We start from the raw sequence: 14,262 nt of genomic DNA, 5'->3' as shown, positions 1-14,262 counted from the left end.
TTGATCCCATCTTCACAACCAGCAAACACTTGGCCTTCAGCCACACCACCGAACTCTACTGGGCAGACCACCGATGCATCCACTTTTCCTACCAAAAACCAGTCACTCACCACCACCACACACAGCCGCCCAACGCAACTGGAGCAGAATATCCTCGGACCAACTGATCTCCACCCTCGCCCAGCCCCCCGCCCCTGGGACCCCAGACCCCAACACAGCCGCCACCAACCTGCACAACTGGCTAGAAGACTGCGCCAAAAGCCTAGCACCGCTCAAAAAAACACCCTAACACCCCGCACAGAATCAAGGCCAGCTGGTTCACCTCAGATTTACAGGAATCCAAACGACGCTGCCGCAGAACGGAAAAAAACTGGCGCCATAACCCCACCGCCTCCAATTGTTGCACCTTCAAGGAGGCCCTTCGCAGACATCACCAATTGATACGCACCGGCAAAAGGACCCACTTCAAAAACCGCTTCGACACCAACGCTCACAACACCAAAGAACACCATCATCCAAGATCTAACCACCCTGAAGGCATGTTCCAAAGAACCCCCGCCATCACAGGAGCTCTGCAACTCACTCGAATCCCACTTCCGTCGAAAGATAGAAGAAATCTACAACAGCTTCAACTCCAAATCCTATCAGCTAACTACTGACACCCTCGAACCCCACGTTCCAAGAAACACCCACCACCGCCACACCTGGACCCCGGTCAACACAGAAGACACCACAAACACTATGGCCACCATCCACTCTGGATCTCCATCGGACCCCTGTCCACACCACATCTTCAACAAAGCCAACACCATCATCGCCCCCCATCTCTGCCACACCATCAACCGCTCCTTCGAATCAGGCACCTTCCCAGATAGATGGAAGCACGCAGAAATCAAAGCCCTGCTAAAGAAACCTAAGGTAGACCCTGACGACTCCAAGAACTACTGACCAATGTCCTTCCTCCCCTACCCAGCCAAGATCATCGAAAAAATCATGAATAATCAACTATCCTGGTTCCTAGAAGACAACAAGGCACTTGATACCTCCCAATCCGTATTCCCCAAAAACCACAGCACCGAGACCGCACTCATTGCTGCAACAGACGACACCAGGACCATGCTAGACAAAGGAGTAACAGCAGCACTCATTCTCCTGGACCTCTCCGCAGCTTTCGACACTGTATGCCATCACACTCTCCGCACACGCCTCCCAACGCTGGAATCCGCGACAAAGCCCTGGACTGGATCTCGAAATTTCTCAAGGTCAGGACCCAAAGAGTTCGCTTTCTGCTGTTCCTATCAGAAGCCTCCAATATCACCTGTGGCGTTCCTCAAGGATCTTCACAGAGCCCCACACTTTTCAACGTATACATGGCCCCTCTCAGCAACATTGCACGAACACACCACATCAACATAGTCTCCTACGCCGACGACACTCAACTCGTCATCTCCCTCACGAAAGATCCCACCACTGCAAAGGACAACCTCCACAATGGACTCCACACCATAGCCATCTGGATGGAAGCTAGCCACCTGAGGCTAAACACAAACAATCCAGAATTAATCATCTTCAGCACCAACCCCTCAGCCTGGAATGACTCCTGGTTGCCCACCTCCCTAGGATCCGCACCCTCACCCACCACCCACGCTCGCAACCTGGGCGTCATCTTGGATTCCACACTCAGCATGACTCAGCAGGTCAATGCCATCTCCTCTTCCTGTTACTACACCCTCCACCTGCTCCGCAGAATCTGCAAGTGGATTCCCATCGAAACCAGGAAGACCGTCACCCATGCCTTGGTCAGTAGCCGATTGGATTACGGAAATGACCTATATGCAGGAATAACAAACAAACTTCAGACAAAACTGTAAAGAATCCAGAACTCATCTGCACGCCTCATTTTGGACATTCCACACTGCAAACACATCTCACCCCATCTCAGAGAACTACCTTGGCTACTAGTATTGAAGAGGATCACTTTCAAAATCCTCATCCACGCACACAAGGCCCTTCACAACACGGGTCCGACCTACCTCAACAACAGACTCACCTTTCACACCCTGACCCACAACCTTCACTCCGCCAACCACGCCCTCACCTACGTTCCTCACATCCGCCGCACGACCACCGGAGGAAGATAATTCTCCTACCTTGCCGCAAAGACCTGGAACTCCATACCACTCCACCTCTGCCTGACCGATGACCTTCTATCTTTCAGGAAACACCTTAAGACCTGGCTCTTCAACCAGTAGCTCCCCCCCAGCGCCTTGAGACTTTCCGGGTGAGTAATGCGCTTTACAAACCACTAATTGATTGATTGATTGATTGAACTCCAATCCGGGCTTATATGTGACTATAAAATGGTGGGGCAGCATAAATCCGATACAAACATAATGTTCCACTACCTTTTTTTTTCCAAAGAAAAAAAAAAAAAAAAGTTCAACAAGAAATAATTAAATAATGAAAAACTTCTATGGTGACACTGGCATACTCAGTCCGGGAAGTAGAGTTTGTCCTCAAACTCTGGTGGTTAACCCAGAAGTTGGTCAGATAACACACTTTATTCTGACCAATCATCATCTTCCTCCTCTTGTGTTGTTTCAGGAATGGTTTAATTAAATGGTATAGAATGCTGGTTCATTTTGATCATGGTTAATCTCTCCACGTTGTAAAGCAAGAGATTGATCCTTCTCGTTATAACAACTGCACCAGCTACACTGAGCACATGTTCAGCAGACACACTGGCTACAGGACAATCCAGCAACTTTACTGCTAGCCTTCTGAGCTCTGGCTATTGGAACATCTTCCTATACCATTATACCAATGGGTTTTGATCCACATTCACCTCTTTTGAGATATCCAGATGCTCCTGGAACATCCTCTGGATGGTCATTGGTGCTGCCAGTTGCTCGACTGCTTTTGCCTTTGCCTCTGCACTGGACTTAAGACCTGCCACTTGAAACCAAGCCAATGAAAAGGTTGATTCCAATTCTTCTGTTGCTATTTTCTTCAGTTTTCTTGTTGGTAGGGTTGGCGGATGTGAGACAACAAGACTGCCCTCTCTGGAAGCTGGAGGTAGCACCCCAGAACTTTGGAGTGGGACTCTGAGTTCCAGCTGTTCTTTTTCCAGTTCTCCTGCTTCCTCAACAATCCACCTCTTGTATTGTGTAACATACTCTTCAGAAAAAGTAATGAAAGTGGGAATATTGTTTTTGTGGCATGGATCAAGTACGGTGGCACAGATGTACTCTTTGGAAAAGATAATGACATTTTGCAGCCTCAAAAATCAAGCAGTAGCTTAAGCTCCCAACCAAGGCATAAGCTTCTGGATTTTCATTTGCACCCCTAAATGCAAACCTTTCAGACATCTTCTTTAGCTGCTCCTGTAGCAGATGGAATAATGGAATAGCTTGGCCCATTGTACTGTCCTCCTTGCCTAACTTCCTGCATGAAAACATCAAAAGGGAGCAGCGTCTGTGTGCATCTGTGTGAGGCATTTGACTAGTCACCATTTGTCTGCATACTTGGTCATAGCTTTCCCAATTACATCCCCCTCCTCTTTGAATGACATAGTCATTGATCTGTTTGCACTGCTCAAATAGACGTTGCAACATTTAATAAGATGGGTTCCAACATGTTGGCACCTCCTGTATCAGGGTTTTAACTGCTACTCTGCTACTATGTGGAATAATCAGCAACCGTTCCCGGGTTTTAAAAGAATGGCCAAAATGAGTGCAGATGTGTCTGCTGGTGGTCAGTATGTTTCTGACTATGGGGCTGATTATGAGTTTGGTGGACAAACAAATCCATCTGCCAAACTCCTGATGGGGAGTTCTCCATGGTGCTGGCAACCACCCCGCCAGCCACATTATGTCTTTCCCACAGGGCTAACTGGTGGAAACAAAGGTTTCCGCTGGTCAGCTCAGTGAAAAAGATGCAGCTCAATTATGAGCAGGTGGTATTGCTGCCTCACGCGTGGGCATGGACAGTGCAGGGGCCCTCCTGGTGTCCCCTGCACTTGGTCTCTGCCAGCTTTTTCATGGTGGTCAGACCGCCATGAAAAGTTTGGTAGAGAACAAGGTTGTACACAGCAGGGCGGCGTTAAGTTCAGCTCCACCCTGGATGATTACATCCAGGACAGCGGTCAGTTCAACGGGATCACTGATCCTGGCAGGGACTGCGGTAGGTTGGTGGGGCTGCCCCCAACCTCGTAATGTGGCGGTCTGACCGCCACAGCTGCAGCGGTCTGACGGCCACTATGAGGCTGGTGGTCTTCTGACCGTTAGCCTCAAATAAGGCTTATTTTTTAAGAAAGTGTTGCACATCCAGGTTGGTGTAGTGCGCCAAACACAGGACTCTGAAATAGTTGCCATCTGCCAAGGCCTTGACTATGTTACTGCCATTGTCTGTGGCAACAAATCCAATTAGAAGACTTCTGCGTCACAGCCATTCAGACACCTTACTATAAAATTTGTTGAAGTGTTTGCAGCTGTGGGTGATTTATCTATGGCCAGCATGGCTACTGTTTTATGACGCCAAAGGCTACAAAAACTTTTTTCAGGGCCAAGACCAGTAGATAGCTTTTGCTTTACCTTCACAAAAGAGATTCAGTGTGCAGTGATGCACATGTAATCAGTGGCCTGGCAACTGGTCCACGTCTGTTGTCAGGTGGATAGTGTGGACAACACTTTCGTACAAAGCTCATTTAACCAATTGCAGCACATTGCGATGTAGTGCTGGAACAGCAGTTCTGGCAAAATAGATCTGACTTGGAACCTCCATTTCAGGAAGATGGCTGCCACAAACTAAGAATCCAGTCCTCCCACAAAAGAAAAAGAGAGGAGGTCCAGTGCTAACATTTTTGCCAGCTTCCCATTGTACTAACGTGCCATTGGGTGGTTGCCTTTATAGGGATCCTTCTGCCTAAACATGCCTGTAATAGTAGCTGGATTTAGAGGCAGGCGACTTTTGAGATGGAGGTGGTGGTAGACTCAATGTGCATTGTGGTGCAGTCACCATATGCTGTGGTGCCTCCATCCTACTCTGAGTCTTCTTGTGCCATTATGAGGTCGCTGAGGTGGGTGTTTCTGGTGCACTGCTAGGGTCAGGGCTGCATTGCCTGAGGATGATGTCATCCTCTTCTTCCTCACCTTCCACCGTGATTTGACAAGTTGTAGCTGATGTTCTCTGGCTCTCCTCACCTCCACCACTGCAACCACATGTAGCCACCGGGTTGCGTGATATTTTTTCATGTGGGCCTTCTAGCCTCCAATACCATATTGTGAACCAGGCTTACCTCAATGAATATTTGTGTGACAAATGGAACAAATCGCAATGTTCTCCTCCTTTTGGCACATTGTAAAAAGTCCCAAAATAGGGAGGAGTACTTTCTCATAGCCCCCTGCTTATGCTTGATGAAGAACTGGAGGTAGGTGGGTGTGTAGATTGTCTCTCTGCATACATACTTCTACTGAGGGACTGGTTGGTGCAGTTCTCTGCTGGGGCCTTAGAAATATGGGAGCTGGTGGTATTGCCTGTGCCACATCTTGTGGATCAGGTTAGATGGTAATGTCAGACTCCTCTGTGCCAGCTTCCACAATGACTGACTTGTCATCATCATCATCATCCCCATCATCCCCTTCCACTATTCTAAGGCTTTCTGGAAGTTTTTTTTTCTCTTGCCTCTCCTGGAATCTCCCGGGACTCTGCTGGGGTCCAGTCCATGTCCCTATAATCGTCATCAGAAGTGGTGCTTGGAGAAGATGATGGGGTAGTACCCTTGCTTTTTCTTGCTGGAGATCTGGGAGCCCTTGATTGATTCTAGAAGAGGAGGTTTTTGCTCAACAGAAAGTTCAACATCCTGTCCTGCTCCCACTTTGGGAAGACCTACTATTGCTGTCTCCTTCTGTCCTACTTTGCTGAAAGGATTGAGTACTACTTTGCGAAAGGGACAAATCCAATTCTTCATCATTGCTCACTGGTGTCCCCATTAATGCAGTTGCAGCCTCACTATCAGGCATGGTCTTGGGCTTAGGTTGGGGTAGTGCTGTTGATGCAGGAGTACTGTTCCCAGGTTCCTTACCAGAGACCAATGTGGCAGGCAAATGTCTCCCCGAAAAAATTGGGGTCGGCCCGCCACTGCCAAAAAGCTGCTTTTTTTTACTGGCCACTTCCTTGGGAGTAAGTTTCTTTGGTGCCATCTTGAACTCTAGATTTGCAGTGGCACTAAGATGTACAAGCAAAAGAGTTTGGAGGACTAAAGTAACTGTAAGGCTTTCTCTTTAGCACTACTGTAGCGATATGGGGTCTCTTTTCTTGTGCACCTAAAAGCAACCAAGCAAGAAAAATACATAATTAGTCAAACGTAACATTTTTACAGATTGAAATAATACAGGAAAATGCAATCTTAGTGTGGTTGTTTATTTATCAAATAAATACAAATGTAATCAAACATTTTAAAGTCAAACCACACCATTAAAAAATTACATTTCAAATCAGACAGCACAACATACAGATCTAGCTCCTTGCTTTATCTCCATCTGGTTTAAAGGGGAGAGTCAGAGAGAGGTACATGGGTAAATGAAATAATCCTTAAAAAAACCTATAAAGGCAAGGGAAAATGGAATAATAATTAACAGACTGAATTATGCTGTTGATGTGTCTACAGTACTCTGCAGCCAGGGTGTCCTTGAGAAATTGAATCACACCCAAAGAAACCAAATGCTGTAGTGCAGATGTGCACCTTTGGTAGATGGATTGATGGATGTGGATGGATTGATAAAGGCAAAATGTAGAATTAAATACAAAGCAAAATAAAATATAAATGTAAAATAAAATAAAAAAATAAGAACGAAATATAAAAAATTAAAAAACAAAAGTATAAACATTAAAATAAAAAACATTTTAAAAAAGTAATGAAATAAAAAATGAAACAAAAATGAAAATAAAAAAAATAGGGAATTAAAATTAAAAGGTAAAATAGAAAATAAAAATAACAAAATATAAAAAAATAAACATAGAAACTTAAAAAACAAATTATCAATAATTAGCAATGGTTGTATGTAAGTATATGACAAAGACACACTGGCTTCATGCACAAAATGGCTGCCAGCCAGACCAATGGCCAAACAACAACAACAACAAGGAGGAAGAAGGCATGGCAAACAAAGGACACATGCAAGCCTATGGAAAAGGGAAACTGGCTGGATGGACAAAATGTCCACCTGCCACATGGTCTAACAACAACAACAAGGAAACAAGGAGGCATGGCAAATGACACATGTGAGCCTATGGCAAAGGGACACTGACTGCATGCACAAAATGGCTGCCAGCCTGGCACATGGTCAAACAACAACAAGGAGAAATGAGGCATAGTAAACAAAGAACACATGCAAGCTTATGGCAAAGGGACACTGCCTGGATGGACAAAATGGTTGCCAACCACATGGTCAAACAACAAATGTGATCAAGGAGGCATGGCAAACAAAGAACAAATGCAAGCTTATGCACAGAAAATGGCCCCTGGCATTACTGCACGGAGAACAAAGAGAAATGGTGGATGATGGCAAACACACACACACACACTGGCCATAAGGAGGTATGGTGGTGGTAACACTGAAGAAAAAAGTAAAACATAATTTCAGCAATGCAAAACATGAAAATGTACTGAGCTTTAAAACAATTCACCACAACACACATCCTTCTATGCCATCAAATATTACCCCAGAACATATACACTTTTGGAGAAAAAAAACATGAAATGCAAACAATAGCCAACATTTTTTATGAATCCAATGCCATTCCTCCCCTAAATAAATTTTAAAAAACATATACCACTGAAATATTTATTTCATTTTCATAAACATATCACTGCTAGTGCTGGCTCCTACTGGCTAGATGATCCTTTGGAAACCTAAGCCACATGGTAAAATAATATTGTAAATGCTATAAACATGTAGAAAATGTACTGAGCTGCGCAACATTTTTCCTTAACAAAATCTGAAAAATCAATGAAATACAAAATAAATATAAACTAGGCCTATATTAAACTCCTGGCCACCCATCACTATAACATTTGAAAATATAATTAAAGTCCAAGTACATACTGGTGCAAGCCCAAGCAAACAAACAACAACCTTATGCAATAGCTTTTAAACTTACTTGTGTGATTCAGCTAAAACAAAGGGCCTCATTGCGAGTCTGGCGGTCCAGCAACAGCCAGACTCGTACTGGCAGTCGGACCACTGCACTTCAGGCAGTTCATCTGCTGCATTACGACCCTGTCAGTCGTACCAGCAGGGGACCACCATCTTCGACAGGAACAAGGTTTCTGATGGCTGACACTGGTCAGACTCATGCTCAGCCACAGCAGTGCTGAGTTCAGCACCGCCATGCTGTACACAAGCCCCCTTTCCGCCAGCTTATCCATGGCGGGTCAACCGCCATGAAAAGGCTGGCAGAAAGGCTGTGCAGGGGACTACAGGGTGGCCCATGCACTGATCAATATGAAATATTGTAAATTTCTATATCCAATACATAATAACATAGATAATAATATATTTAATAATAATTGTTTATTTAAATTAAGAAATTCTAAAAACAAAATATGTAATAGAAATTAATACTTAATAAATACATAAAATGTTGCAATAAAACACAAATAAAATGTTTCAACCAATATATATATATATATATATATTAAAAAAAAATCACACTATGAATAATATTCTTTTAATGAAATATTAATTTAACTTAATCATTAAATAAAATATTTTACCATAAATACAAAATAATATTGTTATTGAATTATATATCGAATGTATTAAAGTTATTAGGAAAATATTAGAAAATAAAAAAACATTAACATAAACATAAAACTTAAAAACAGATTTAAATTGAAATAAACATAATTTCCAAATATTTAAAAAATGTTTTCAAATAAAATGTCTAAAACAATATAAAATTACAAATTAGATATAGAGAAAATATTTTACAAACAATATTTAATATAACAAATTTTTAAAGATCAGATTTCTCTACCCTTTTCCCTTACAAATCAAACACTCTGGTCGTTTAACATATTAAAAAGCATAAACATAAATAATTACTCAAATTAATATTTAATAATAAATATAACATGTTCATATTGAAATAAACAAATTAGAAATGAAAAATAACACAAACATTAAGATTATTAACATACAGCAATAATTAATTACTACAAAAAAGAAAAAAATTAATATAAAAACAATACCATATACTAACAATAATTTAGAAAAACATATTTACTACAACAATATTCAAAACAATATTCTTACCTTCGATATTTCCAACCAAGTTATTTTGGACATCAAAATATTCTTGACATGATATTTTTGTTTCACAATATTTTTTATTCAATATTTTGTCCCAACACCATCACTGCACTAATGAGGATTGAGTACAACACAAACAAGATACATGACTCACACAGTGCATGTAGGCCGGCATGTATAATGTAGGTCCATTACAATAAAAGAACTTGGTTAAAAACTCATTTGTTTTATTTCCGATGATGCCAAGTATGCTCTCTCTCCCTATCTTCTCACACTCTGCAGACATTCAATTACAGTTTACAAACTGAGGTACAATAGTTCACACATACATACACAAGAAGCCATTGAACACACTTTAGGATTCCTCAGGGTGTAAATCAGATGCCTTGACCATACAGGGGGTGCTTGTGTTCTCCCCAGAAACTGTGTGCAGAGTTATTGTACCCTGTGTTTTGTTACACAACATTTCCCTACGACAAGGCTTACATATAGATCTTGACTCTGATCAATGCCCACTTCAAAGTCACTGGGGTGGGGTGCATAACAGAGATGAGGGTCTGGAGGTGTGTGTTTTGCTAACCAGCTCTTATTTTTGATGAACTGCTAGTTTGGTTACTGGATTTATGTGGGTGGGCAGTCGTTTGTTGCTGAAGAAACGTTTGACAGAGATCACACTATCCACAAATTTCATTTTGAGACAACTTTGTTTAATTTGCATAATGTAATTATTAGATAACAGCTATGCTCAGGACAACATAAATTGACTGATATAGTTCACCCATATTGTTATGCCAATCCGCATAAAACCACTTCATTTCACATTCTACACTCATTTTGAAGGAAAAACATGCAAAAAGCTAACTGTCCCAAAATACAATATGTACATGACCTTTCCCTGAAATGTGTTTTGTAATTAAATAAGGATGTATTTAAATACATATTGGGAGACTCCCGCCCCCATGTGCAAACCAACACCCCATAGCCGGAATTTATCCTCAGCCTACAGTTTGGAGACTCCACACTCAAAGCAGAGATATTTGCCTCCTGCTAACAGTTAGGAAATTCCATATATGAAGAGGAAGTTTGACATATGGTTTTCATTCTCAGCCATCCTCACTCTAAGAAGCATCCTCCTGCTGCCCCTGTGCAGAATCTAGTTCCCAGCATGGCTGTGGAACCTGAGGAGGATGCTCCACCATTTTTCCAAAATGGGATTAAATATCATCACTGAGGGGATCATAGCCAAATACCCTCTTCTTTATGGGACCCTGGTACCCATTTGAACAATGTAGCACAGCCCTAAATCTACAGGGACACTGCTTTACAAGGCAGTGACTGTCCACAACCAGCAGGAGAGGCTGTACCATAAACACTGGGAGGACCTGCTTCCATGTGCCTATATGAAGACCCAGGTCAAAATTGGCCTGTCCTCCCAGCTTTGTATGCAGCACTCCCCATGACACCACTGTACTGGATGGTCCTGAAAGCTGCCTGGCTGACCGTTCATGCTCAGCATACAAACAGCAGCGAGACAGTAAGTACATGCATATTTGAATTAGTCACATAGGCATATGTGATTTTTGAGAGTGCCGTCCTGCATTATCTTCACTTTGAGTTTCCTCAATTTGTTTCTCATTCACTTTAACATGTTATGTGGTTAACAGAAATGTTGCACAGGAGCTGGCCCTATATGTATCTCAGGTACAAACAATACTAGAACTAAGTGACATGCTTATCTGCAGAATATGGAAGGGCAAGTCAAGAAAGTAAATTAAATCATAACTGCTTGGGGCATACATCTAGATGAAGTAGCTGCAAGGTACACAATCAAAATGGATTCATGCACAATCAAATGCAAACAAAGGTAGCACAAATGAACACTATCCATGTTGGCAGGAAGAAAACTCAGCTGGCACCCATGGGAATGTACAATCCATGTGAGGGGGGCAAGTCTAACACCATAAATGCTGACATTGGACCACACAAAATTAAATATTAATACAAAACATTACACAATGCAATGACACCACAATTGCATTAGTAAACAAATATCCATAGTCAACATATACCCTTGTCCTGCACTAAATACAAAATCAGATCTTAATACCAACAGCAAATGAATCAGCAAGCAGGCTGAATATACACACAACTGTCGACAGGCAACACAAATTACTCTGCAAGAACATAACGGTAGAAAAGGAGTTGCAGGACAAATGTGTACCCAAAAGAAAACCAACTATTTGAGTTTATTTGAACCAAAACTATTATGATTAAAGGGCATTGGCCAGTCCATCTTAAAGTCTTTGCACAGTATTGTTCCCACACTTGGCTCCTGTTACTGCCAGGGAACCTCCACATGAAGGGCCATCAAGTGGGCAGGCAGTCACCTCAGGAATCATCCTTGGGGGGTGGTCAGATTTGGGAGGGATGGATTTGGTTTTGGATTTGGGAGGGGTAGACTCTTTCTTAGCAGAGATAGGATTTTTCATGGGGGAGGGAAATGGGTGCTTGAAAGGTGAGGCAGGTGTGACAGTGGAGGACTTGAATGTGGAAGGGATGGGTTGGGATGTGAGTAAGGGCCTATTGGGCTTGGGACCAGGGGTTGAGCGCACCTGGGAAAGGACAAGCTCAGAAGGGAAACTCTCCTTTGGAACATGGAGACAGTCATCAGAAGGGGTTGGGGATTTGGAGGTTGAGGGTGATGGAGTGGTGGATGTGTGTCTGCCTGTTGGGGTGTTGTCTGCAAGTATAATCAATGTTGTGAATATCTGTGTGTCAATTGGAGTGGTGTCTGTGAGTATGGTGGGTGTGGTGGATGTGTCAGTGGCCATTGTGGTGGTACCTCTGGGTATGCTTGATGTGGTTGTATGTTGAGTGCCTGTGTGCCGTTTTGCCTTGTGATGTTTGTGTGTATGTGTGCTGCTTGTGTGTGTTGATGTGAGTGTGTGCAGATGTGTCTGTGTTCTTGGGATGTGTAGGGGAATGGGGATTTGGATAGGCAGATGGAGGTGGAGGGGACAGAATGTGGGGAATGACTGGCTGCCATCAGTGAGGAGGGCAGAGCCTGAAAAGGCCTCTGCAGGCCAGACATGGCACTATGAATGCCTTCCAGGAAAGCATTGGTCTGCTGAAGTTGGCTGTCCAACCCCTTGATGGACTTTCACAATAGCAGTTTGACCCACAGAGATATTCCTCAGGAGGTCAATAGCCTCCTCACTCAGGTCAGCAGGGGTAACAGGGGCTGGGGCAGAGGTACCAGCAACAAAGGAGACTTCAACCCTCTTGGATGAGTGGGCACAGCCAACTGAGTGGGGAGCAATAGGGAGGGCAGCGATAGAACTGGGGATGGCGGACAAAGATGTTACATGAGTGTATCCCTTTGGATCCGTCAGCACTAGGGATTGGCCCCTGGAGTTTGAATCCGATGATGAGGATGTAGATCTAGTATCCTCCATGGCACTCCTATCACCTTCCGGGCCACTGGGTCCGTCTGTGTCAGTGGTGTCTTGACTTTAGGTACTGTGGCCAAATGCTTCCCCACTTGGTTGTGCCATGCCTCCTTCACTTGCCTGAGCTGATGCTGAAAATACAAAGAGAAAAGGGGTCACCAAAGTGGTCCCTACATGTACCATACAATATGCATGCATGCCATCTGAACTGCCACACAGGAACATCAGGATCTCAGACAACTACAATTGCATGGCTGAAGATGTGCAATCAAAGTAACTATTGAAGAAGTAGGAGACCACATTTCCTTCAATGCTTTGCCTCATGGAGCATAGTTCAGTTGCCTGATCTCATGAAATAGTAGTCCAATGCCAAGTTCATTCCCACATATCCAACACAAGGTCATGCAGACATTACGGGGGTCATTCTGACCTCGGCGGTAAAAGGCCTATACCGCCGGTAAGAACTCCGCCATTCTACCGCCGCGGCCGCGGTAAACCGCCACGGTCATTCTGACCACCAACTGTGAAACCGCCAAAAACCCGACATCCAAGGAAGACCGCCTCATCAGCGGGCCGCGGAAAACTGGAGATGACCAAACCTCCACCGCCACGCCAACACCAACACGCCCATGCCATTCTGACCCACGAATCCACGCGGCGGTCTTTCAACTGCGGTATTCCATTGGCAGTACACACCGCCGCGGTCAAAATACACACACATATACAAAACACTGCCACATTGGACAATTTGAAATACACACACCTGACACACATACAAACAACACTCCCACACATCCAATCAACTATAAAACACACACCCACATCACCCACAAACCCCTACGACCGAAGATCAGAGACGAAGGAGAGAGAGACACATCACAGAATAGAGAGCTACATCACACAGAGGCACACTACACCATCACACACACCACATAGAAGCACAAAGCACCACACACCAACACACTCATCACCACATACACCACCCCACACCTCATCCACACCACCCCATGGCACCCCAAAGGCACCCACGGTTTTCGGACCAAGAACTCCGGGTCATGGTGGAGGAAATAATAAGAGTTGAACCCCAGCTCTTCGGCTCACAGGTGCAGCACACCACTATAGCCAGGAAGGCGGAGCTATGGCAGCGGATTGTGGACAGGGTCAACGCGGTGGGACAGCATCCCAGAAATTGAGACGACATCCGCAAACTCTGGAACGACTTACGGGGAAAGGTGCGCTCGATGGTCTCGCGACACAACATCGCAGTGCAGAAGACTGGCGGGGGACCCCCACCCACTCCCCCCGAATTCACAGCATGGGAGCAAGAGGTACTAAACATCCTGCATCCTGATGGCCTCGCTGGAGTACACGGAGGAATGGACTCTGGTAAGTACAATCTCAACTACTTCACCCCCCCCCAGCATGCTAACCCCCACCCCCACCCTCACCCCCAACCCCCCATCACACATCCTCCCTGAGAATGTCTCTCCAGCACAACC

Source organism: Pleurodeles waltl, chromosome 8 (assembly GCF_031143425.1).
Source record: "Pleurodeles waltl isolate 20211129_DDA chromosome 8, aPleWal1.hap1.20221129, whole genome shotgun sequence".
In the NCBI taxonomy this organism is placed as follows: Eukaryota; Metazoa; Chordata; class Amphibia; order Caudata; family Salamandridae; genus Pleurodeles; species Pleurodeles waltl.
The sequence above is the reverse complement of the archived record's forward strand: the minus strand, read 5'-3'. Positions refer to the sequence as shown.